Raw genomic sequence first — 27,239 nt, 5'->3', positions numbered from 1 at the left:
CCACTATCCTTACATCAAACATTGCCCATAATCTGAACCTAATCCTAACCCGAACCTTAACCCTTACCTAACTGTTTTACATTTCAACTTCAATGGGGTGACGTCAGAGTTGTTCCAAGGAGTCCATTTGGATGGCGTCATTGTTTTGGCAACGCCACTGGGAAAATCACCAATGTCATTTGTAGTAACCTTTCGACCAAAAAGGTCAATGACAAAATGCACCAAAAAAAGCTAAAATCTAGAACATTTACATGATTTGGATTTTGCCACCATTTGTTGCAACTATTACTACCCCAGAGAGGTTAGGTCCAGCCCAGAAGGGTGCATTAGTTTAAGTGGTGAGCTGTTATTAGGCCTAGTACTCCCCCAAACTGACACTCCCTTCTCAAGACCATTGACATTACAGTTACCTTATCAATAAGACTACTAGATAAATAAAAAGGAATAACAACACCAAAACACTTTTTCATTTACAATGGCCTACAAGAAAATAGCAATATCACAACAAAGCTGGTTGGCTTAAGTTCCAAGTAGGTCTTATAACCGTGATGTTTGCTCATGAAAAGCCGTAAAGTGAATTTCAACCAACAGCTTTACGTTCCCAGGTTTGTGTTGTCATCACACAAGTCAGGTTAGTTCATAAAAAGGTGACACAAACATATAACTTTAAAACACAGACATCACAATTGAGTATGTCTTCATTTTTATTATGAGAAGGACAATCACAACATTACACAAAATGGTGAATAATATTTTTTTCATCACTTTGACAAAACATTTTTTTTTTACAAATTAAAGATGGATCAAATGTATTGGATATAATTCTAGATAAATGTTGCTATGTTCCCATATTCTTTCTCATACTACTCAGGTGGGCCTTATATCACAGCCTACGACTGGTTCAACTCGTTCAATCATCACAATATAACCAAAACCACCATTGGACTACTCCTCCATTTGGACTGTTTGGGGATACTTGATTAAGACAATAGATATACTGTGGATATTTCTGGGGGAAATATAAAAAACAAAACATGTTTTACATACTTACAGAGCTTCTATGAATTACCCAAATAACATATAGCCTGCAAAACGTAATACTAAACAGGCTTGCTTTATACTGTTTTGATTGCTTTCTCGTAAACATTACATGGCAGTTGTATGTTTCCGTATCTAACAAACTATGTAGAATGTTTACCTGAAAGAGTACATTCGGGCATATCATCAGCAAACTGTGATAGGTCATTGTTAATATCATCTTAAATTCAAAGAAACAAAAATATGTTATTTACATTGAGGGCTCTCATAATCTGCGTGTGTAGATAGATACCTCCGCTCTACAGATCCGTCAACAACTGAAAATGTTGGCAAAACTTTCAAAACAAAAGAAAATGCACCAGGCAGTGGCACAAGTGGTGGACGGTGACCATTTCCAGGCATTTAACCCTTTTTTTCCCTCTTTCATTTGTTACAATGCTTTATCTGCATTTCCATACTTGTGGCACTAGTCTTTGAACACAACGCCTAGAACAGTCAGTGACTGGCATGATGGGAGAAAGGCCAGTGTCTCGCTTGCAGACTGGTCAGTCCTCACTGCTTCTGAAAGGAGTCTGTGGTTCTGTGGCCAGGCGGGAAAGGAAAGGAGAAAGAAGAAGAGAGTGAGACAGAAAGAGGAGGGAGAAGGAAAGAGAGAGAGACCAATGAAGGTCAAATCCTCCTGTCATGGCTGCAGGTGGCTCACCCCCCCCCCCCCCCCCCCGTAACCCATTCTCAATACACAGTACTTTCTCACCCACAAACTCAAACTCACTCCCCCATTTCTTTCTCCCTCTCTCTGTTCTTCCCCTCCCTCCGTTCTTTCCCTCCCTCCCTCCGTTCTTCCCCTCCCTTCCTCCCTCTCGTCCACACACACCCACACACTTCTGCAGCTTTTTATGCAGCCTTTCGATGGGAACCTCCGTCAATTTCCAAAGTTTCAAACCCAACATCAAAACCCCATCACACTTCAAAAACCAAAATAACTGCTAAGCCCCAAAACCATTGCTTGTCGTGTGAAGGTTAAATGTAAGCATAGAAAGTGGTTTAGAAACCATAACTTTACTGTGTTTGAGAGCTACCTATCCAAATAAAACATGATTGGTTCCCATTGAGATGAATGGTTAGTTAACCGAGGGAGCACATTACCTTAAGAAACAACTGTATGAACATGCATGTGTGCATTAAAATGCGCACTTCAAAAACAACAATTTTAAAGGAGAGTAAAAGTAATTGCTTTGAAAGTTCATAGAACTTTTCAAAAGTTCTCCACCAACAGGTAGTTAGGTGGCAGAGAGAGAGAGAGACCAAGAAAGAGGAAGCGGGAGATAACAGAAAATAACAGAAAAGTATCAATGTCCCTTGCCTACCTTTCCTACAAAGGATCCCATCCTGCTATGCCCTCACCCTCCCCTACTGTGTCATTTTACCATAGTTTCTAAATGCTTCCTATAGCTCGAGTTGAATCTGCTTCGAGGTGCCCAGGCTTTGTAGCGGAAACATAATTAAAGTGGTGAAAGATGTAAAAGGTGGAGAATGGGGATGACATCAGGCCAATTTCACACTTGGCAGTCGAATGGCCAGGCCCAAGCCAGGACCCTTGCCATGCAACACAGATCAAAGCCCAGTGTCACCGCACCACTGCAAAAAAAAGAAGGCAAAAGGGCACCTAACTATGCTAATCCCCAGGACAAATATATTTTAATCTTGTTAGAATACAAGTTAATGCCAGAGCTCAGTGACTGGACATTGTGGGGAGAACCCGAGTGGACAGATGCACCTTTTACCTTTCTAAATGAGGTACTTCTATCTGGCACTGCTTGACCATAGTCAGGTCCAACTTTCCTTGGGCAACCACCTCAATGCATTATCAAGCTACACACACACACACTGCACAGAGCTGGGGACCGTTTACAAACAGAAACTCCAGCAGTTGTGTTAGTGACCCTGTCTGAATCCCCACCAGGGCACCTAACATGCAAAGGAAATTAGTATTTTGTGGTCCAGTTTGTCCCCTTTCACATTGAGCCCTTCTCTCTCAATAGCACCTTGGTAACCCTTGATCTCTTATGTATGGGACTCAGGGCACTGGGGCCTGTAGAAGTTGACTGGGCAGACAATGAGAAGCGGACGCCTTCTAAGAAGTCACACAGAAGGCAACTCTCATTTCACACACTGTGTTTGAGTGACCCCTTGGCAAAAGAGACACGGGATAGTTTTCATTGGAATGCTAGAAGTTTTTAGGGAACTTTCCATTTGCCTGTTTTTCTCATGTAGGATATCGAATGACCCTTCCTGGTGTAGGCCACCCTACCCATTCTCTCACTTAGGAAGCATTTTCATCCAAAACGTTTTTTTTTAAAGAAAAAAAGAGAAGAAAGATATGCCATGGAATTTAAGAATCTAGAAACTTGTTAAAACCACTTCCTGGACTAAACTAACCAATGAAATAAGGTTGCTGATTGATTGATTGATGGATGCATACCAGACAGAATTCAATTGAATTGCTGGACGATTCGATTCACTTGCAAAAGTAAAAACATGCTACGATATTGTTGAGGGACTGGCAGTAGGGCTGAGAGAAAATAGTCAAAAATGAACATCAATAAAGCATTAGCTCCAATTCCCCACAATTCCTTAATTTTCATGCCTAAACAGCTTTTTCATCCAATGCTGAAAGTATATAGTCCACATATGACATAACAACCCACATATAAACTTTCTGTTCAATGTTTATAAATGCTGCAGTGAAATACAATAGCAGTGTAGGTGGTTTTTCATTAATTTCATGTCATGGTTTCTGGTTTCTATTCACATTTCACTTACATAACAGATTATGAAAGGAGCAGTATGGACAGACTAGTATGAAAGGATGTTCATTGCACTGTATGATTTTTCATTACGCCTCAGTCATTTCTACACCTAGTCTATAATTTGGAGTTGACCAATAAACCTTTTTAGCACAGACTCTGACACCCCGCGTGTCATGGGCTTCGTTTGGACAGGCAGTCCAATTCAGATCTTTTTTTTTTACTAATTGGTCTTTTGATGAATAAGATCAGCTCTGAAAAAGATCTGATGTGATTGGCCAAAAGACCAAATAGTGGGAAAAAAGATGAGAATTGAGCTGCCTTTGTAAACGCAGCCATGATGCAGTTTTCATCACAGAAGCAATCTGAGACCCCCTGATGAACTAAATGCTGAACTCGGCAATACTACAACAGTGGTTCCCAAACTTTGTTGCTGTGATTTTTAGACATTCAATATTTTTTTAAGACCCCACAAACGACGTTCCCGAGTAGAAATTGGCCACAGTGTGCGGTTGGGTTTGACCCACCATTTTGGGAGCACTGACAAACACACCGCAGATCATGAACATAGGAAATGGAGTCCGCACATAATTTGTTTCATGCTGAACTGTCATGATCAATCTCTCATGGTGCCAAACCGTGGGATACACAGCGAGAGAAGGTAGGTTTCTCTTAGTCCATATTCCGTACCATATTCAAATCCTTCATTTTAACACCGAACATTGTAATTTTTCTTCTTTATTTATATCCCCAAAACAGATGTATTTACTTTTGCATCCCTCAGTGTGTGCGATGTTTGGTGTGGCGCTCTTTTTAAATGCCACTTTAAACGTGTACATGATACTGCAACAAAACAATAAAGTCAGTAAGTAAGTAAGTAGATCTCCGAGATAGAATTGTGATGAGGCATACAGCTGGGGAAGGGTATACAACAATCTCTAGAGTGTTGAAAGTTTCCAAGAGCACAGTCGCCTCTGTCATTGGGAAATGGAAAAAAAATATAGAACTACCCAGACTCTGTCTAGAGCTGTCCTTCCGACTAAACTGAGGAAGTAGGACCTTGGTCAGGGAGGTGACCAAGAACCCAATGAAATCTCTGACAGAACTACAGAGTTCCTTGGCTGAGATGGGAGAACCTGCCAGAAGGACAACAATCTCTACAATACTTCACCAATCTGGGTTTTATGGGAGAGTGGCCAGATGGAAGCCTCTCCTGAGAAAAAGGCACATGACAGCACGCCTGGAGTTTGCAAAAAGGCATGTGAGATTTTGATTTCAATAGGCAAAAATATTTTGTGTTCTCATGAGACAAAAATGTATGCAAAGCGCTATGTCTGGAGAAAAACAAAAACACAGCTCATCACCCGTCTAACACCATCCCTACCTTGAAGCATGGTGGTGGCAGCGTCATGCTATTGGGATGCTTTTCAGTGGCAGGGACTGGGAGACTGGTAACGATAGAGGGAACAATGAATGGAGCCAAATACAGGCAAATCCTTGATGAGAACCTGCTTCAGAGTGCAAACGACCTTAGAACAGGACAATGACCCCAAGCATACAGCCAAAGCAATGTTGGAATGGCTTCAGAACAAGAATGTGAAAGTCCTTGAGTGGCCCGGCCAAAGCTTAGACTTGATTCTCATTGAAATTCTGTGGAAAGACTTGAAGATTGCTGTTCACAGCCGCTCCCCATCTAACTTAACAGCTTGAGAAAATCTGCATGGAAGAATGGGAAAAAAATCCCCTAACCCAGTTGTGCATACCCAAGACGACTCAAAGCTGTAATCGCTGCCAAAGGTCCTTCTACAAAGTATTGACTCAGAGAAATTAGATATTTCTGTATTTCAATGTCAATACATTTGCAAACAATTGGCATTATGGGGGTATTGTGTGTAGATGGGTGAGAATGTTTTATTTATTGAAGCCATTTTGAATTTCTGAAGGCTCTGTATGTGTCTGTGTTGCTGCGAGAAACAAAGGTAGCCAGACAGGCAGGGCCAAGGGCACATCCTACTCACCTCAGGCCCCCTATGCTGTGTGGAGACCAGGCTGTCACTCACTCTCTATGGTTACGCATCATGGCCAACAGAGACACAGTGAGAGAGCCACCGCTACAGTACATCACACCAACAACATCAGTGCAGAAACCCATCCTCAGCATGACATCTTCTTCGTGGTGCAGAGCACAGCCATCCTCCTCACACGCTGTGAGAAAAAAACCAACAAAGAAACAAATATACATTGTGAACCAATGAGAATGTCATATTTACCAGGGGTGCCTAAAAATAGAACTTTGATTTATATGATCCAACCTAATATTAACACTATTGCATGATCCAACCCATTTTTCCTAAGAATTGTGTGTAGATTGGATGCCAATGTGCTGTATACTCCATCACACAATTCATTTCTCAGGCAAAATTCAGGTTCGTCAATATACTGTAAAGAACAATCCCAGAATTAGGCTACGTCTAAAGTTGCTGGTGCACATGAGCAACAAAATAACATACATGTAATACGTATAGTGACTTAGAAGCAAACAGATAAGAGTATCGCAAATGGGGTTCGTTATCGTATTCCGTAAAAAACAGTCATTTGGCATCAATGACGTATAATCACCGCAATGAACCCGAAGGTCAAATATATTCCCCCATTTCAAGGTTTACCACGTTTCAGACCACTCAATGCCCTCCCTACACCGCAGAAACCCATTCTACTTCTGAGATACAGTGCAATTCTGGAATTCAAATGACACAGTGTTCTATGGTGACGCGAAGGATCACCGGAGACATGACACCGCAGATAAATGGCGCGGCCGTGTTATGTAAGCGGGAAGAAGATATGATCATATAACCAAATCTCTGTTTTGCCCACATAACACATAAATCATCAGGAAGACGTTTCACTGCTAAACAGAGTAGCTGGTGAAATTGTGCAGAAAACATCCTCGCCTCCATCTCTAGTGTTGACAACAAAAACATATCCAACGCAAGAAGATAAGCCTCAACGCACGATGTACTGGTTACTGTATCCCAGTGAGCAAAACTGGCTAAAAAGACATCCTTTTAACTACACAACTGGTTAAAAAGACGTCATTTTGGCTGTAAAACCGGTTTAAAAAGACATCATTTCAACCAGTGTCATCACTGGGATGACTATCCCTAGTTGCTTCCTAGACAAATGCAAAAACAGCCACCTTAAAGTAATTTTTCGCAAGTAACACTACTCGCTAATCCAGATCAATATACTTCTGTGCGGTCTGCCACGCACTACCATGGCGAGGCGACGTCAATTCTATCGTTGAGACTCTGAACGGCCTGCACTGTCAACCGTTTCTTGTGGCTACAGTCATTGAGAAAATGGTGGCGGGCGAGGCTACCCATCATCTGTATCAGTAGTATCTTCTACCTGTGCTGTCCTACGCAAACGATTCATTCCCTAAGCACTCACTCACATAATAACTCTCTCCTTCGTACACTACTGTGCTTTAACACAGTTTAAAAGCACCTTAAGACGTATAGAGAGCCCCTAAGCTCGGGTATGGTGAACGGGAAGGGTTATGGTTCAGTGGAGTGTGCCACAGCAGCCACATAGCACATCACTCTCTAGTCTCGCTCACTCCATTTTACTGCTAGTCCTGAGTGGCAGGCGAGAGGGCGGGGTGGCAATGGCGGCCATGATGGAAGAATCACTTCACCCACCGTTCCACAGGAACAACCACTGCTTCCTGCAGCTGGCTGTGTGCCGGTGAATAGGCGCCAGTCATCACAGACTATGAGAAAATAGTGGTACTATGTGGTACTAATGCTACACGAATGGCTTTTCCTTTAAAAAATGTGCATTGTAAATATGCATGTGTTGCAGATTATTTTCTTTTAGACAAGGCGCAGCAAAAGTCGACAAACTACGTTGACACGTTTTGTGACCATTTATTAACAGTGATATTATATATTAAATCGAGAAACCATATTGTAATAACTGAATTTATTTACAATATTTGATCAATTCTGTTCTCATATAGTCAAGTGGGTGGCTAAGCTGAGTCAAAACTGGCAACAGACCAAATGGATATCTCATGAAATGATACAGCAATTTCGTGTCCCTCAAAACAAAAACAGTAATACTGTTTTTTAGTCAACTTTTTTTTTCTCCAAAACATTTTTAAAAACCATTTACCTTCTTATTACACTGTATTTGTACATAAAGTTAAGGGGGAAAAAAATCCCAAATTACTGAAATATTATAATAATAGAATACAAGTACGTTGGGTTACTTTACACATAACCAAAGTAATACATTTATTTATGTGTATACACACACACACACACACACACACATATATATATATATATATATTAAAAAAAGATAACTTACTGAAAACTTTATGAAATTAGATGTCAGAGGAAGTCCAACTGTAAAATACTGAACATCCTGAAAAAAAGCTCCCATGTAGATCATCTGCATGTCTTGGTCCCCAAGTGAGCAGGTATAATCTGCTAACAAACCTATTAAACCTAAATGTTTGTTTGCTTCTCAGGACAGTTAGCGCCACATATTTTCACGGAAAACTAAATAAATGAAACTTCAGAAAAACTTTTGCATTCATGCTAGTGATCCTTTCCAGAAGATTGTATATTATGTGGGTCACATCCACGCCCCTGCCCTTTTTCCCCACCCCCAACCCCTCCAAATAAAAAACATCCTTTTGGATGACCAGAGTGACTCTTAACCAACTGCATTTAAGGTCAGAGTTCATCATTTCCCCTTGGCAACACCACAGCAACCTGCGACACTGTCTAGACAGGTCATGGTGGCCACCACCCCAGGCCAACCCCCCCCCCCCCCCCCCCCGGCTCTTTCCGGAAGGCGGTGTCAGCAGCAGCCAAGTACAGGGTAAAGAAGGCAGGTCGGATCGTCGCCCTCCTCCCTCCACTGATCAAAGCTGACGCTACTCTGTGCCAGGGCCCTGGTCAAAGGGGGCAGGGCCGGGAGATGAACTCTGTGTTTCTCTAATCTGGACGTGTCCAGACCAAATTGTCTCCTTTCACAGCCCAGAATGGACCCTTCCGGTGCCACTGATTACATTAGGGAGGAGAGGCTCTTTTCACAGGGGCCGTTTGCACAAAAGGGGAGCTTCTGTGCCCCTCCGCCATCTGGTCTCCAAAATAAGAGAAAGGGTCCCAGGAAGAGAATAAGCCCACCGAGCCACGCCTCCCTTTAATTAAAGGGATGCTATTTGAATAGATGGGATGGCTGGACAGATAAGCAAACATACAGTAAAGCCTCACACATTCAGCCCAGAGATTGGGACCCAATCTGCATTTGCAAATAAAGCCAGTGTGTACAGCTCTGTCAGATGGGCTCTAACCATTTTGGAGGATTTATGTAAATATGGATTTTGCTGCATAACAGCAGAAAACAACAAAAATCTAAATTCGGCTGTTGAGCACCACTCTCAAGCCATCTGTTAATAACCACACATTTGAATTCATAATGAATTAATCAAACATTTGAGAATGTCTTTGAATTTACAAATACATTGCTGTAGCGTAGAAAGGAATGGCTTAATTATTCTGATGGTAAAATTATACCTGGTTGATCTGAAGGGGATAGTTACCAAAGCTTGTCCTTTCTCAACAATGACATGCCGATGTCTCTTCTTGGCCAATATAAGGGATTTGAATGGTGTCTCTCTGGACATGGTACAGTGCGAGAACAAGAGGATCCAACCGGCCAGCCGTCCTCAAAGAGAGGAGGCCCCTTAACACTTTATCCATTGTATCCCCATTGGAGGAATGGACGGCCATCTTTGAAAAGACACTGGACAGAAACTGGTCTCTATGTATCGTTTCAGAAGCTGAAAATCCTTGCAGATTGCAATTATCTCCAGAGAACTCATCAAATGTTGTCTACGACTAGATATAAAACAAAATCAAGCCTTTGTGGAACATTTTAGAGAACGTTGCAATTACATAACTATCATTATCAGGCATCATGATAAGATTAGGGGAGACCAGGGCTGGAGGTCTCACGCGTTGCTTGACACAGTGCTAATTACTCCCAATCTAAATGGCACTGCGTAAGAACTCATCCACCTGGTCAATTCATGTCAGCATGACAAAACATTGAGGTGAGGGGAATATATATTTTTCATCGGTGAAAGTAAAAAAATGAATTATTGGTATTTTCTTTGAAAATGTTTGAACTATGGGAGTATCCATGAACAATTATGTTGTGGAAAGGAGAAAACGGAAAGCTATATTTCAAACCTATTTCGGAGTTCGGGATCGTCACCCTCGGATCGTCGCCCTCATTAAAATGCTAGTTATCATATGGTAACTAGCATCTTAATGAGCACATGGAATGTGGGGTTGATTGTCACTATCAACATTGCCACTGCCAGTACACAATACACCCCAAGCTCTTTTGCGCTTGTGCCATTTAGTATTTAGTATTCATTAGGATCCCCATTAAATACTTACTGTACCTGGCAGACACCTTGACCACGAAGGAGGTTCACCTAGGGCGAGTCTCGCCCATCGCACTCCGGCCATGCTGACCCCTGCGAATTCCCCAAATGTGGGAATCTCGACTGCATAGTTTGTGGTAGTGGGGGACTGCGTCCACGCTCTCCCATGATTGTATTTCTAGGTATTACTGCAAGTATTTCTAGGTATTACTGCACTGTTGGAGCTAGAAACACAATCACTTCGCGGCACCTGCGATAACATCTGCAAATCTGTGTCCTCGAACAATAGACTTTGATTTGATTTTGATTTGATCTGCTGCCAAGCTACTCTTCCTGTGGTCCAAACAGAAATAAAACAATTACATCACAACACAACAACAGCCTACATCATAAATAAAACAATTATACAATATATTATTACTCTATTATTACAAATGTACAATATAAAATGTACACTATTACAATAATACAATATTACAATGTGTGTATGTAGAGTGCGTGTGTTAGATTGTGTTTGCGTATGCGTGTCTCTCTCCACAGTCCGTGTTATGCCGTGAGGTGCTGTTTTATCCTGTTTCTTTAATCTGATTTCACTGCTCGCTTGAGTTATTTGATGTGGAAGAGAGTTCCATGTAGTCACGGCTCTATAGTACTGTGTGTTTCTTAGCCTCTGTTCTGGACTTGGGGTGCTGTGAAGAGACCCCTGGTGGCTTGTCTTCTGGGGTATGTATGGGTGTTTGAGCTGTATGTTAGCTGTTTGAACAGACAGATCGGTGCTTTCAACACATCAATACCTCTCACAAAGACAAGTAGTGGTGCAGTCAATCTCTCCTCTACTTTGAGCCAGGAGAGATTGACATGCATGTTAATGGTATCAGCCCTTCATGTACAGTTAAGAGCCAGCCGTGCTGGTCTCTTCTGGGCCAACTGTAATTGCCTATCGGTGTGTCCTTCTTTGTGGCACTTGACCATATAACTGGGTAGTAGTCCAGGTGGGCTAAAACTAGGGCCTGTAGGACTTGTTTGGTTGATTGTAATGTAAAGAGCTCCCTTCGTTACCTTTCTGTCTCTCACACACATTTATTTTGTCACACACACACACACACACACACACACACACACACACACACACACACACACACACACACACACACACACACACACACACACACACATTTACTCACAATGTCAGATGTTATTCCAAAGACATAAAATGCGGCGTTTTGTTAGGAATATCGTTCGATCAAAGAACGTTGGCTATTTCTAAGACTTTGTTTGCTATATCGCTTCACTTCCTGTTACGAAAGGAAGAAATAAGCTACTAGCAAACATTGCGACAACCAACTCTATACTGTGTGACAGCCAACCCCACGATGGGGCAGGTGTGTGTTTGATGGCTTATAACTCCATGATGGAATAAGATACGAGGATAAAATGGGTCCCCATTTCAACCCAAGACATTGGCCTTTCTCCTCATACTGAAAATGGTGATATACTGGTGCTGTCAATAAAACGTACAGATGCGAGCAGAAAGTGTGACGACCAGCCGTTCTCCCCTACACTCTGGATAAGAGCGTCTGCTAAATGACCAAAATGTAAATGTCATACCGTAGCAATATTTCGAAGATTTCTTTACATGGTTCAATAATCCTCCAGGCACCAGTGAAACATTCTTCAGGGTGAACGTGTGCTGAACAATAAGACTTTGAATCCATGATCGTCAGTTCATCCTGGACTGTAATCACTTTTAATGACTTGTTCCTCCGCAAATGACACTTTAAGGTTAAAGGTCATTGTGATATTGCTGTCTGGGGGTTAAGGATGAGGTCTACAGATGGATGTCTGAGACTGACTCAGTTCACTTCGACCGTTTTGGGATGACATGGGTGACCGTGGCATGAAGAGGGTAGGTGTCTGCAGTCAAGTGGAGTATATGAGCACAGTCCCAGTTGCAATTAGCGTTTGTTCCATATGAGTCTTTTCCGTGCAACAAATGACGTTATCGGGTCTTACGGCTCCCCATTACTTCTGGTAACAAACGAATTGTAAACAACTTCCAATCCTACGGAGACCAGCGAATGGCGTTCCAGGGAGGGACTCGAGTCACCGTGTGAAATGAACAAGAACAGACACGACACCTGGCATTTCCCAGCCAAAGTGTGCTGTTGTACACCGCTGAGCACACTGCTGGAACAGCCTGCTTAATTGTGCTAGTTGAAGAGACTGGTGGAAATGGCAGTCTAACCTACTCCACTTTTGTTTACTCCAACAACATTCTAAAAAACCTGGGGCTTTATTGACGAAACGCTTCTGAAAACTGTTTTTCTTCTCGCTATGCACAATTTCTGCTAAAAGTAACTAATAAAAAAAAAAGAGATAAAAGATTTCCAGTAGAAATAAAATGCTTAACTCCATTGCAGCCTGGTGTGATGCGAGCTGTCGATGCATAACGGCTATCCAAAAGACATAGCCTGTGGTTTCCTTGGCACCACTATTTGCCCACAGTCCTGAAGTTAATGAAAGTAAGCAAAGTCTTTAACAATGAGCGCCACGGAAAAACATGCAAAACGCTTAAAAGGGGGAGAGTAAAGCTACTAGATGGCAAACCAGAGGATCAAATGTGATGTTTTATGAAAATGGGTAAAATAAAGGAAAAAAAAAGACAAACCCCACATTTGACTCATAAACTTGAGTATTCTACTGATATGCGGTTCCTTATTAATAAACTGGACTTCACCAGACTTTTTTTTGTAATACGCACAAGACTTGACATGATCATAAACCCATCTTTAATTATGCCCTAGCCACCCAAATATACTGCTCGGTCACAAATGCCACGGAACACCGCATTTTCACCACTAGACATTTGCATACAGCAACTGAGAGTTGACACAAAATATCATTCTGCCGGAAGATCCCTTTAATATTGATCAAGCTTGAATTTTTCATGAAAATGATGTTCACTTGGTGCTCATATTTGAGCTTCTGATTGCTTGATGAATAAGGGCTTGTGTAACGGCCTGTCCACAGGTGACCAATAGTACAGAGAATGGAATAATATGTTACTCCTGCTTCCTCCATTTTCAAGTGATTCCTCCAAGTCCAGCCAACTCATTAAAACTTTGTGGAAGCGAGTAATTAGCCAACAGTTTACAGCTGTGCAACCATCCATAAGATGGCGTTGAAGATGAAAGAGGTCAAGTCAAAACAAACTTTACCATTGAGATCAATGAGGGATCCTAGAGGTCATGGCAGTAAGCCCTGCTAAGAGCCTCAGATGACACAAACTGAACACTGAGCACTTTGTAAGCGTCTATAAAAAAAGAACTGCCACACAAACATGAAAAATATCAATTTCACATTTGGTTTAGCACTTTACCACCTTGTGTCACCGACACTGAGAGTTGGGCTGTGGAAGACAAAACACAGCTCCTGGATAAGGATTGTGTTTATTGCCTATCAATTAGCATCAAAAGGGGATTAACCCACATGGCTGATGGGGTGAGGTGGTGCGGGGGCCCGCGCACAGTCACTGAATACCAGGGGTTAAACCTCTGACTTCATTAGGCCTGACCTTTCCACACCATTGTGTGACAGGAGAAAGGACATTTCCCTTGCTCATTTTGACTTCTGTGAAGTTAAATGTTTAAAACAAGCCAAAAGGCATGCTAGCTCGCGCTCAGTGAGATATGAAATCCACCCTAAAGGTCTCATGACTGATGTGGGTTTCCACGGTTTGCAGCAGGTGGGCATTTACCCCCCAACCCCCAACCTCCCTGTACAATAAAGAATTTCCTCCACCTTTGAGCGAGGTGAGATTTACTAATTAGTCATGGTGCATCGTACTCTAGTTACGAGGAACCGGCGGGGTAGACTGGTTCAAACTCTGCTCTGCCTGGCCGTCAATTCAGGAAAGGTCACAGTGCTTTAGGAGAGAGAGCAGGTATTCCAGCTGAAGCTAATGAGAGACCCTAATTAAGAAAATATGCGAACACACCTGCAGGACAAAAAGTGCCACGCATACGAGGAAGCGCGTTGGAAGGAATACTCCAGGAGGGTGGCTAACTTAACTATGCAGGTGATAGGCCATGTACTGTATTTTGTTTCCTTTGAGATTTTTTTATGTCATCTCAAAAAAACTCAGCTGACTAATGGTCAGTCAAAAAGTACAAGTAGTTCAACCAAATTTGTATCGAGAGAGAGAGAGAGAGAAACAGTCCATTTCATTAATCTGCAAAACCGACACCTCCAGATAGGAATACATTTCTCTCATTTCCGTTTTATTAAACACTTTCCATTTTTCCTATAAACAAAGCAATAACGACGGAATAGCATGAAAGCAACCCATGACCATCTGTACCATTGGCCAATTTATCCCAAGTGGGGGAAAAAAAAGTAACCATGGCAGTGACGTGGCATGAATGCGTCGTACTGTATCTTACGACGAAAGTGATGCACTTAGTAGTAAGAAAACAAAACGTGTTTAACATAAGACACCACCCGAGGACAAAAGTTTCCAGCCAAAAGGTCTCTCTATTCAATCTGGACAGTCTTCAAGGCTAGGGGTCGCAGTCAGACGTTGCTCACCCACCCCATACCGCTTTTTCTTTACTCTTATGGAGAGTTTTATAGATGAGTACACCCCATTTAAAAGGCAGTGGCTGAAGGATTTGCAGTCAAATGAAAACAGGGGAAATTGCTGGAGCTGTCAGTGTTACGCAGCTGGGTGGGAAGGACACGCTGTGTGTGCACATCCTAAAACCAGCAGCTGCATCTAGAACAGTGGAACATGGGAAAGCACTTAGCATTCACACGGAGCAGCGCGGTCAACATCTGAAACAAACCATTCACTTATTTACCATTCAAACTAAATTGCGCGTTTGCAACTGTGCTTTTAAGCTGATGTTTACTCCATGTTTCCATTGGCATATATTATTTGTCCCGCTCATCTTTTTCTGTCTAAAGAGACCCTCCCACCCAAATAAAAAGGCAGACACTTCAAATAGAGACTAGTCAAAAGAGGACCTTCGATGACTTCCAAGATATTCTTGCTTTTTTCGGATAAACGCATAGCGTCATCATTGTCTTAACCTTGTCCTTTGACTTTTGAGCGACACGTCCATCCTATTGCAGATGACCTCCCAGTAATCAAAGATCTGCCTGTCCCAGACATACAGAGGGGTCATGCAGACAACTTTCAAGACGGCTTGATCAATTCTCTCATTTATAAGTGAGGCGAAAGCGCATACTCATCAGGTAGGCTTTAATGTCTGAGAAGTTCGCCCAGGATCCTGGTACACGCGTACCAGACTTGAACGCATGAGTAACGTGAAATGTGTACTATACTGTACAAACATGACACAGTATTATTTGTTATTATTACAATGTCTCCTTAAATGATTTTACACTTCGTGAAGGCTCCGGCCTTGTAATATCAGAAGAAATATTGTGTGAGAAAGTGTCCTAAATATCAACACCTTAAAAGTGAGATAGTTCACTCAAATTACAAAAATACATACATTGGTTTCCTTACCATGTATGCAGTCTATGGACAAGACCACAATACTTGTTTTGGTTTTGTTTACTTGACCAGTGCTTACCTTTTAGCAATTTTGACATTATCCCTGATGTGAGTATTTTTGGAATTTCATGGCATCTTAAAGCTAGAATCTTTAATTGAAATAATAACAAAGCGGACCACCCCACCTCTGTTTTGGTAAAAAGCTGAGGGTTGGGCCAGGAGAAATGTAACCGCTCAAATTCATAAACAGATCTATGGATGCACGGCCTGACCATCCATGATAGCGCCATTATAGTTTTAACCATGTTTTGAGGCTATACACAGTTTGTTTACATTTACTTTGTTTACAAACATTGGAGTATATTTGGGGTTCTGACGGCGTACGACATCTGAACTAAGCTCATGAGGTATTTACAAATTATATTCTTTAAGAATCAATGGGTATATGTACATAAGTCCAAAAATTGATGTAGCAACTAAGGATTCTAGCTTTAAAGTAACTGTATTAATTAAGCTATGCAGTCCATTTTAGTGTCGTTGTGATGATTTGGACATAAAACACAGAAAATACTAATATATGGTCAGGGGACATCTTTTCTAAATTCATACCCATAGCCCTATATATGGATAGCCCTTTAGGCAACAGTAAAAACAAAGTTAGTTTACTTATACATACTGGATTACATTTTACATGTATAGTCATTTAGCAGATGCTCTTATCCAGTGCATACATTTTAATACCTTTTTTTTCATACCAGTCCCCCGTGGGAATTGACCCACAACCCTGGCATTGTGAGCACCATGCTCTACCAAGTGAGCTACAATGGAGCAGAGGATAAGCTAAATGGTAGATTGTTACACTATGTTACGAAATACATTTCCTTATATCGAAACACACACTTTAAACTATCGTAGCTGCCTAGAACTGAATTCTCATGTCTTTTAAACACAGCCAACCCTTTCGCAACTTACTTCAAACCTCAGAGTATTCATAATAATAACACGGTTTAACACCAAATAAAGTTATATTATTCTCCAGCAGAATTTGTGTTATTGTTGTACTGTTTGTACAGTACAACAGTTTACTAAAGCTCAGTCATGCAGTGCCTTGTTTCAAACTTTAGGACATCTTTACGTTTTTGGTTGTTGAGGAAATACTTCAGCCACAACCCCCAATGTCAAATTATCTCTAATACCTGTTATATCAGCCCCTGTTTTCCAAACCCAAATGTACCCCAGAAATCTCACTGCACAAAACTCAAGGCACAAAACACAACTGTACTGGGCATTGCCTTGTCTCACCCCAAAGGTCAAGAAATTTGAGCGAACAGTGAAAAATCAAGGACTGTAGTGCAGACAACCTGACATTAAGCCGAAGCTTGATTCTCCTACACCACCAACCCTCAAAGCCCCCCCCCCCCCCCCACCCCCCCCCCCACCCGCACCACCACCGCCGCCCTCCACATCCCGACACGCACACAAACCAACAGTCCTCTTTCTACTGTTGTGGCGAGGGAGTAGCATGCCAGCTTAACGTGTCACTGGCAGCCATTCTTGTGTTAGGTGGTATAGAAACACAGGTTGACCTTCGTAAAAGTTTTTTTTTTACAGTAAAACTAAGGCCACCATTCAGAGCGGTACCAGAAACACACACCCCACAATTAGAAAATAGTTTGTAGCTACAGTTTTTACTATATGGGAACATGTTAAGTTTACATTATGAAATACTTTCAACCAGACTATACAAAGGACAGAGAGAGAAAGGTAAATGTAAGGAGATTTACAGTTTATGGATTCTCTTTGGTATACATTTTTTTCTCACTTTTAGTTTTTTACTTTTAAAAGACCTGATAATGATTTGCTTGTTTAAAAACATGTTGGCATATAATATATAGAAAGGTAATTACAAATAATTCAAAGATCATGCCGGGCAACTATAAAACTGCACACTCAAAGTCGTATAGCTTTAAAGGTTTAGTTGCAAATGTCCACTTCAGGGATTGAGTTGATTTGTTAATTCATTCCTCATGCAACATCCAGTCAGTTATAGTGCAATAATTGATTGAAACATTAAAGTTACCTTTATTGCAAAAGTACACTCATAATATCCCCATATATACCGTTTGAGTTTTGCAGTAATGATGAGTCGCAATAAATAGTTCACTGTGTTACAGCAAATGACTGCCAAAAGATACAATATTAAAGTACAAAAATTGTTGTGTAACCTTTGTTTGAAAAGCAGTCAAATAACGATGGGAAATTGCAACAACAACAAAAAGATATTCAACTATATGCCAAGTAACGTATCAAAGAATCATTCTATTGTATTTTACAATAATCTAATCAGTTAATATTATATATTGTGGTCTGTATATGTATACATCTAATTCGATTGCAATTCTTCAAGTTCACGATAAATAATCATTTGGTTTGAAAATGTACTAAACACATTTTTTCTTAATATGCATTATAGAAGCAGCATCTGATAATATTTGATACTAAAGATAACACACGATTTGGTACGTTTTTTAAATTAGGGAATATATAGGTCTGCATGTGTCACACTATCTGTATTTATCAGGGTTAAATGTTTATTTTAAGACATTACAAAACAACGGGATAACCTGTTGTAAATAACCTGAAAACTGAAAAAAATTATATATAATATATAGTGAAATCTTTTAATTTAATTGTTTTATATTTTATACTTTTCACTTAATTTTGAATCATAGGATATGTTGGATCGCGATCAAATGTAAAATCATATAATTTAACTGTGGAGAACAGTCAACCACAAACAGACAAATTCATATGATAACATTTGACGCAGATTTTGACAAGAAACTTTTGGGGATACCCAATAAAAAGTGAATGGTTACCCGTCTCAATGCAATCATCTAAAATCGAACGACCTTGTACGAAGGGGGAAAAAAAGATGAAATAAAGATAAAAACATAAATCCATGTTCAGGGACCTCTCTCATATTAGTTCCCTCACTGACGATTTAACATTGTTCAGTTGCATATCGGGTTATTTTTTTGTCGAAATTGTCCTGGTTCCTAATCATACGCCCTGCATTTTCAATTAGCCTGATCCAGTAGCTACATTACAGCGCAAACTCTTTCCCCTTCGGCTGCACCATAAAATGGAGGATGCTGGCCTTGAATTTTCGACAGCTAAGACCAGCAAAGAGTACAGCTGTGCAAATAGTCATGATCTTGTGCAGCCATGGGGGAAGAGGCAAGTGGGCCCATATTCTGGCAGACTGCCAGGAGACCCCTTCAAATACAGCAAATGCTTTGATTCAAAAAATATGCCACACCAATATCAAAGGAAACGCCCTGTTTCCAGAATGCAGCGTCATTACGTAGTCAGGATAGGAAAAACAACCAGCCATTTAGAAAGCAGCATTGGCTGGTGTCGCTGTTGTGCAGTGCACTGATAAAAGATTAAACAACCAAATTTAACCTACCGTAATATATTGTATGAGCACAGAGATCCCCCAAGAAGTGTTAAAATAAAATATAAAAAGGGCTTTAAGATGAACCACATTCTCTCTGGGCATTTCCATGATGCTAAAATGTAAATCGTGACTAGAGCGTGGTAAGCAAAAAGGAACCAATAACAGAGTAGTAAAATGATTCTGAGATATACGTCAGTATTTTTCCCCAGCTAAAAGCCTCTGGTGAAAAGTTATTCGATTTCAGATCCACATTTTGTAATTATCTTGTGAAGATATCAACAATCTGAGTTTATTAGAAGTGGTTGCTGAAAATGAATGGACTGCAGAGCTGAATGCAAAGTGCCATTTCTCAGCAACAGATTTGACGATGAAAGCTGCTACTCATTTTCTGTTAATATTAGCCTGTGCAGCAGAGTCATGCTCCCCCAAGGCGATAACACTTGCTCTCTTTACCCAACACCTTATAGCATTCCTAGCGTTACTATTTTCTCCTTGCAACATGCCCAAATGTGCTTTAGCGAACAGGTCAACAATATTCTTACCATCAGCCATGGAACAGTGTCCTCACCACAGACATGGGGTTTATGTACAGGGTTCAAGATGTCATAAGGGCCTTCTGTAAACAAAGACAAGAAACATTTTAATATGCTGCTAACGTGAAAAACAAAAAAAATAACCCATGCTTGACATAGGATTAAAGACATGAAATTAAGGACAGAGTCCATTTTAAGTGTAACAGAAATGTTCTTAATTATTATAATTGCATAATAATCCATTGTACATGTCTGCTTTCAGTAAAGTGTTAGTGAAAAATGTACTTTCAAAAAATGTATTCAAAATGTATTTCAAACATATGTTGATGAGCATAGCAGGTTTCCCAAAGGAAGCCGATTTTGTTACAATGTCATCGTACACAGATTGTATGGTTTTTGAATTTAAACCAGGTCCATTGGACCGTCATGAACATGCTTACAGACATCACCGTGAGCATGGCTTGCAATGTTTTTCTCCCTCTCTAATTGCAATTGGAAAATTGTACATGTCAACCATTTCAGGTCAGGTTGGGGACAAACCTGCAAAGATAAAACTTCCCAAGTTAGGCTACACTGCAAACATAATCTTAAACCACTCAAAAACCATCAAAGTAACTGTCCTGTGAAAATATCACTTTTAAAAGTTCATATTCTGTTAACTCATACCCAAATAACGTTATTGACTCATCCTATACTCGTATGTGGCCAAAGCATACATTGGAGGGGGGAAAAAAACACTTCAAAAACCCCACCTCAAACTTGTATCTCGAACAGACAGTTTTAAAAATGCTTGCTATTTCCTCACAGAGGATAGTGAAATGAAATGGCCAGTCAGCGGTCTACTCGCATTAATATTTTTAATGACCGGTATACGCCCACACTATTCTGTCATTGGGGCACGCCCACGCTATCACGCCCTGACCATAGAGAGCCCTTGGTTCTCTATGGTGTAGTAGGTTAGGGCGTGACTAGGGGGTGATCTAGTATGTTTATTTCTATGTTGGTGCTAATATGGTTCCCAATTAGAGGCAGCTGTTTATTGTTGCCTCTGATTGGGGATCATATTTAGGTAGCTATTTCCCCACCTGTGTTTGGTGGGATATTGATTGATAGTGTGTTTGGGCACTACGTCCTCACGGTCTTTGTAAGTTTTGTTGTTTTGTTAGTTTCACTTAAATAAATATGTGGAACTATACTCACGCTGCGCCTTGGTCCGCTCATTACCAAGAACGTGACAGAATATCCCAACAAACCAGGACCAAGCAGCGTGTTCACCAGGTAAAGGAGTTTTGGACATGGGAAGAAGTGATGGGTGGATGCGAAACCCTCCCTTGGCGGCAGACGGAAGGTAATAATGAAGGACAGCGACAACGCCAGGGTTCGCAGCCACAGAAAGCCAAAGGACAACCCCAAGTTTTTTGGGTGGGGGGCACAAGGGCTGGCCGGTTGAGCCGAGGAGAGTGCCAGAGCCGAATGGCAAACTCCGGAGGCGCGTGTCGTCAGACCACAGCCACAGAAACCCCAAGATTTATTTGGGGGGGGGCACATGGAGCTGGCGGCTGAGCCGCGGGAAGAGCCAGAGACTGTCAGGGAGGCAATGGAGAAGTTGGGAGAGAGAGATGTTGTGCAAGTGTGTTCTGCTCAACATTCAACCAGAAGATCCGGTCACCAGTCCGGTGCAACCTGTGCCGGCCCCACGCATCAGGCCTCCAGTGCGTGTCCCCAGTCCAGTACGTCCTGTGCCTGCTCCTCGCACTCGCCCTGAAGTGCGTGTCCCCAGTCCGGTACGTCCTGTGCCTGCTTCTCGCACTCGCCCTGAAGTTCGTGTCCCCAGTCCGGTACATCCTGTGCCTATTCCCCGCACTCGCCCTGAAGTGCGTGTCACCAGTCCGGTGCCACCTGTACCGGCTCCACGCACTAGGCCTCCAGTGCGCATTCCCAGTCCAGAGCTTCCGGCGACGGTTCCCAGTCCGGAACCTCCCGCGACGCTTCACGGTCCGGAACCTCCTGCGACGGTTCCCAGTCCGGAACCTCCTGCCACGGTCCACGGACCGGAACCTCCAGCGACGGTCAACGGTGCGGAGCTTCCAGGCACGGTGTCCAGTCCAGCTCCAAGGCCGGAATCTTCCTCTGCGCCGATGCCCAGTCCAGGCACAGTGTCCAGTCCTGCTCCATGGTCGGAGCCTTCTTCTGTGCCGGTGCTCAGTCCAGGCACGGCGTCCAGTCCAGCTCCAGGGCGGGAGCGTTCCTCTGCGCCAATGCCCAGTCCAGGTACGGCGTCCAGTCCAGCTCCAGGGCGGGAGCCTTCCTCTGCGCCGGTGCCCAATCCAGGCACGGCGTCCAGTCCAGCTCCAAGGCCGGAGCCTTCCTCTGCGCCGGTGCCCAGTCCAGGCACGGCATCCAACCCAGCTCCAGGGCCGGAGTCCTCCTTTGCGCCGGTGCCCAGTCTAGGCACAGCGTCCAACCCAGCTCCATGGCTGGAGTCTTCCTTTGTGCCGATGCCCAGTCCAGGCAAGGCATTCAGCCCGGCGCAATGGCCGGATCCGGGGTCTGGGCGTGGGCTTCGACCTGCACCGGAGCCGCCACCGACACTAATCACCTCCCCCCACCCTCCCCATTTGGTTTCAGGTCTTGCGGCCGGAGTCCGCACCTTTGGGGGGGGGGGGGGGGTACTGTCACGCCCTGACCATAGAGAGCCCTTGGTTCTCTATGGTGTAGTAGGTTAGGGCGTGACTAGGGGGTGATCTAGTATGTTTATTTCTATGTTGGTGCTAATATGGTTCCCAATTAGAGGCAGCTGTTTATCGTTGTCTCTGATTGGGATCATATTTAGGTAGCTATTTCCCCACCTGTGTTTTGTGGGATATTGATTGTTAGTGTGTTTGGGCACTACGTCCTCACGGTCTTTGTAAGTTTTGTTGTTTTTGTTAGTTTCACTTAAATAAATATGTGGAACTATACTCACGCTGCGCCTTGGTCCGCTCACTTTCAAGAACGTGACACACGCCATTCAAACACAGAAAAGCTGCTTTTTAATTACCATTTTTTTGGAAGGAAATCTTTTTCACTCATATTGTAATTATAGGTCATATTTCATAGAAATCTAGAAACTCGAGACAGTTACTTTAAGACTCAGTGAGGGTTAGGTTGGACAGCAGATGCACAAATCAAGCTTTAACAGGTGATCATTAAGTGATCTGTCCAGGCCGGTCACTGATAAGACTCACAGATAAACATAACAGAACCAGCGATAACTTTTACAGTTATCATCAATGAATGATAGCATTTTCCGACTACCACACCCTTATGGGTGTTTAACAGCACCCAAAGAGGCCTTGCGTCTATTACGATATCTCTTTAGAGGTCTACTGTACATCAACTTGTCATTACAACTCCTTCTGATAATGTGTGGTTTTGTACACTTTTCACTTTATTAAATGTTGGCTAAGGGATCTTGTGTCCATTAACCACATTTGTTACATCAGAATCAGCATCAAAGACATGTTTATTACTTGCACAAGTTATGTCAAACCATAATGCCATGAGCCACTATGTACCATGAGCAAAATGCTGATGGCTGTGCCTGTAAGATCTCAATGTTCCAGGCTGCCCTGCTCATTTTCTGAACTCTGTCACTCCCCTCTACAGTGACGACGAGGGGCGTAAGACTGAATACTATGGATATTTTTACTGAAAGATAAACAAAACCAGACAGTGGGATAGTCCATATCATTTGTGCATATGAACAACAGGGTTGATGTGGGAAAAAGAGACTAAGAGTGCCGAGAATTTTTTTATATTATCAAAGAAACAAAAAGGGGGTTTTGGTGCAATGAATGCTCACTTTACATTCAGCAGTAACAAATAAATCTATGCTTTCTCTGATCTATTGCAGATAACCGCACTGTGTTCTAGTATTCTGTCCAAGGTTTGTCTCATCAAATAGCCAAAGAATCAATAGGCGATAGAAAATAACAATGCCTTATGATTTCAGCAGCCGCCATCTTGTCCTGTCAAACCAGAGGCGGGTATGAGGGTAGCTTCCAAGTCATGTGACTACTGTTTCTTTAGACAGCTACAATGACTAAGCAAAGGTGTCTATTTCACATGCAAAGTAGAATCTCTGACTGAGGCAACAAAAAATGTGGATATACCCGCTGAAGAGCACCTTCTTATCTAACATGTCAAATTCGTAGAAGCTTATTGTGCATGCAATGGAAAAATCTATGAACTATGTAAATGTTTCAGGCTACACAATTTCATTTTTTTTTTAACACAGTCAATTCGAATGGCTTCTTCAACAAAAACTTAACAGTAATTCTAGTGTCCTATACCAAATTCGGTGAATGGCAAGAGATGACAGGAAACCACCTTAGACAGGTACAGAAGACTACAGCTAATAAACATAGGTTAATAAACCTACTGGCTGACACAAATCACGTTTTGGTTCATCTTCAGGGCTATATTGCCTTATAGGCTTTTACATTGATTGTGTGAATAAAGAAAACTTCTACCTGTTACTCGTGTTTTGACACAGTTCCAACATCCAATTTTCATGACTAAGAGCTCTTTTGGCAATTGGTAGCTTAGAATGTACTTTTTGGGTTATGGGCCATCTCATATGCCTTACATTAACAGGTAGACGGCAATTTTACAATACCTCAGTAATTTACTTATCATCATTTACTTGTAATTTACTTTTTCAACCAGAACCAACCTTTCAAATAACTGCTCCATTGAAACGCTCCATTAGGCTTAAACTTCGGGCAAATAGGCTTTTTGTCAGGACGGAAGAAGATGATACCTGCGGGTTAAGAGCACACTAGAAAACTATTTTTTCCACATGCCAACAATGCCGTGGTATTTACCACACGCGCAGTGCAGCTGGTCTACATCAGTTCAAATTTCTCATTTAGCCTACAATGTTGTTGTAAAAAAATGTCATCAATCAACAAATTACACATATTTGGGAGTAACATGTATCCAGCGTTCAAGTGCTTGTCGGAACTTTGAAATGTTCGACTTCCTAAATGGTTGTAGTCATACACGTGCCACGTTAAACCAGTTAGCAAGTCGGACATTTCCGACTTTCCTAGTTCCGACTACCACATGAACTCGGCATAACACACTGTTACTCGTGTAACATTTAAAAAAGGGCCATCATCCTCTGGCTCTGAAAATGCTGAACAAATAAGCGGCACTCTCTTGTGAGGTGCTCAAATGGTTAATAGGTATTCACGTGAGCAAAGGTGCGTCACCTGTGCATCTTCACAAAGTAGTCAACAGGACGAAGAATGAGGGATGCATATTTCCTCAAAAGCAACAATGCTGTTGTCTGTTTGGCAGTGCATAATTCACATCACATAAGGCATGCGTTATATACAGCAATGAAGTCAATTTAACAGCATGTGTAAAAACACATTTCCGATTCACATTTCCGATTCTTTATCATAACATATTAATTTTAACAGCAATGAATGATAGCATTTATTTAGTAAGCTTGTATAAAATAGTAGCCTATCGCGCTCTACAGACGGTTGATTGTCTTACCTGTAAATAATGAATTGTCTGATGATAAACATTGAAAAAACTTTCAAAGCGTCAGCCTAAATATTGATTTAAATTGCGCTGTAATTCAATCGCGAGCGTTGTTGAGTGATTGTAAATTCCCATATTGAATTCATTATTTCTTATCAATTTAGATGGAGACTTAAAACTCCATCTCCAATTTGTTCAGTTTCAGACAGACACCAGACAGACTCAAAACAGTTACGTGCCTGTCTGTGTTGCGCGTGCACGACCCGCGAAAAAAAAAAAAGAGCAACACTTCAGACTGACAGCCAAAGAGCCAATGGCATTGTGAATCTGAACCTGGCATCCAATGACAAAGGACATAATGATAACCCTCGTGCTTGCATACTGGGGCTGAAAAGAATCATTAGGCTGGGCTACGTTTAACTGTGTCAAGCTTGAACTTGAAAATAGAATTGGGAAAACTGTCAAAACACTTGATTAGCCCATCTATTGTGAAATAAAGTGCATTGTGGATATGTTAGTGTAGTGCACCTATTCTGGATGAATCCTTAACTGAATTAATGCACAATTGAAATAATTATTTGAATATATGAAATGCACATTTTACATGCAATAATTGAGCAAAATGCCAGCAGACAGACAGTTATCAATTCTGTAACATCCGTTCACAGAGGCTACAGTTTATCATGAAATGTAACATTTTTATTCTTGACAATCCCAATAGTGTGTCCCAGGACATCTTGACCCTATATGGTAATTGACCATATAAAAATAAAAATTTGTGGAACTTGCTTTAAGTCGTAGCAAATATTTTTGGTGTAGTGGAAGAAGTTTAAAATGTTTTATTTAAGCAAAGCAGTTAAATATAGTCAAACTTAAATTTAGTTAAATAATTGGTCTTATTACTTTGATAGTGTAGTTTATCAACCTTATTACTTTGGATTGTGGGGCAGATAGATCACATATTTCATCTCAAATAACTACACTCAGACTAGCCTACTACACTTTTATACACTCTCCTACTAGAATATCACAGTATGTGCCAACTGTAATAATAGAGTACAAACGACAAGGAGGCATTGTTGAAGTTTAAAATGAATTAAACAACTTTATTTTATCCCAGGTGTTTATCCCTTACTTCAACCATACATTCATTTCTTAATCAAATGATAAAACTGTTAAAAGAAAGTTATGACTGGATAGATACATAGGATAGATAAATAAACAGATAGATTATGAGAATAACGTGTTTTTGCTGAAAAACCAAAACGTGAAAATCAAACTCCCATGTGGAATTGCTTTTTCACGTGTGAAAAACTGTTGAAATTTTGCATCCCCATGCTGTCACATTTATTTCAGATTCAGATCATGTTTTCACATGTGCTCAAATTTGTAATTTAATGGTGTCACAGAGATTTTGCATTCCCATGTCATCACATTTATATCACATAAGATGATGTTTTCACCTGTGTAGTTTCATGTTATAACATGTTGCTTTTACATGTTGTCACATGTTATCACATTCTCGTCACATGTTATCACATTCTCTTCACATAAGATCACATGTGATCACATGTGAAGTTGATGTGTTTTTTCTGTAAGGTAAACAACCAATGTTTATGTATTAAGTATAAATGCTTAGGTTTGCTTGTTTGAAACAGGTTCATAGCAAAAGACAAATGTCTTCTTAGATCTCTGTTACTTTCACTGGATGGCTCAATGCTTCCTACAATACTAAAGTGTTTTCACAGACTTTAGAAGCTGCTTACCTACTTCACAATTGACCAAAAACAATGACAAGGTAGGTCAGATTCATTGTGCTTGGACCCCCCATCTGATACTCCAAACACATGAAACCAACTGAAAACAAAAT

At 41.4% G+C, this 27,239-nt stretch overlaps 1 long non-coding RNA gene and 1 other non-coding gene across 2 annotated transcripts; one reads left to right on the top strand and one right to left on the bottom strand.

Moving 5' to 3' along the window:
• Positions 1–661: 661 nt before the first annotated feature.
• Positions 662–25,593, bottom strand: LOC106590106 (uncharacterized). Its single transcript, XR_001325010.3, has 5 exons — positions 25,382–25,593; positions 24,549–24,635; positions 19,841–19,914; positions 5,864–6,050; positions 662–1,618 (listed from the first exon to the last, which is right to left on the bottom strand). It is a non-coding gene; the product is annotated as an uncharacterized LOC106590106 (long non-coding RNA).
• Positions 10,324–10,483, top strand: LOC123731563 (U1 spliceosomal RNA). The gene has a single exon (XR_006762773.2). It is a non-coding gene; the product is annotated as a U1 spliceosomal RNA (small nuclear RNA).
• Positions 25,594–27,239: the final 1,646 nt, after the last annotated feature.

Source organism: Salmo salar, chromosome 29 (assembly GCF_965601325.2).
Source record: "Salmo salar chromosome 29, fSalSal1, whole genome shotgun sequence".
NCBI classification, from domain to species: Eukaryota; Metazoa; Chordata; class Actinopteri; order Salmoniformes; family Salmonidae; genus Salmo; species Salmo salar.
Note: the sequence above shows the minus strand (reverse complement) of the source record. Positions and strands in the feature narration are given on the sequence as shown.